Raw genomic sequence first — 1,285 nt, forward strand, 5'->3', positions numbered from 1 at the left:
TTCTCCACTACGACCTAATACAGGAGCTGGACCTGGAGTTGTTTTTACAAATGCATTACTCATTCTGAACTGGATAGTCGATCTTGGGACACCATATTGTTTTGAAGCTGCATGTTTTGACATTCCATTTTCTATTGCATGAATAGCATCTTCAATTTGTTTTTCACAATATTTTTTTTGGTACTTGTTATCTTTCTTAACTTTTGGCATTTTGTTCAATTTAGAAATTAATTCTAAAAATTAAAAATTTGTAAATTAAGAATTTTATCAATTATTATAATTTGTATTATAAACTGATTTATTTATAATAAATTATTTGTTTCTATTTTATAATGATATAATACTAATACCCTATAGTATTGAATATTTTACTTACAGCTGACTGAAAAGTAGTATATTTTCTAGTAATATCAAATTATTGTTTTAAAGATGTTTTAACAATCCATTTTTACGACTGCATGAATAGTACTAATCTTCAATTTGATTTTCAAAATATTTTTGTTAATTTTTTTAACTTTTGGTGTTTTTTTTGATAGATTAATTTTAAAATATAACCTAAAAATTAAAAATTTTTTTAATAAAAAATTTTATCAATTATTATTTTTACATAAATTTATATATTTTTAATAAATTATTTCTTTCTATTTATTATGATAGAATATTGAATATTTTATTTACAGCTGAAAAATATATCTTTTTAGTAATATAACAAATAAACTTACTGTCTTATCTGTCACTCGATATAAGGGGCCAATAACTGTCACACAGTTTCCATAACCACAAAACAATCATTGGCCGAGTGGCCAATTACTGTTGTAAAACGTCAATCGTGTGTTAGTCATTGGCATAGTTATAATTTTTAAAATATATATGTATTTTTACCGATACGAATTTTTTTTACACAATTTAAACTTTATTAATGCATGTATATCACGAAAACAAAAATTATATGTCATAAAAACATTTAAAAATTTGCAAATCGTTGGCTCCACTCTTACGGTTTTTTGATTGAATGGCAACAGTTTTCAAAGTATGTTACCAAAGTCATTTTATTCATTATTTATATAAATTGCAATACATAGAAAATAATTAAATATTAATTGTATTTGAAGCAGAAAAATGTATTAAACATTTTTTTATTTATAATTGAAAATATTTTAATAGTATTTCCTTATAATCTTTAATTTTTTAAAATGTAGCCAATCATTGTAGAGTGGCTAATAACTGTACTGTTTACCCCTATTCCAGGTTACACCATAAAGCCGTTCTCATGAAGAAAGGAGAT

This window comes from Nylanderia fulva, unplaced genomic scaffold (genome assembly GCF_048542155.1).
Source record: "Nylanderia fulva isolate GAGA-0341 unplaced genomic scaffold, ASM4854215v1 Scaffold174, whole genome shotgun sequence".
Lineage (NCBI taxonomy): Eukaryota > Metazoa > Arthropoda > Insecta > Hymenoptera > Formicidae > Nylanderia > Nylanderia fulva.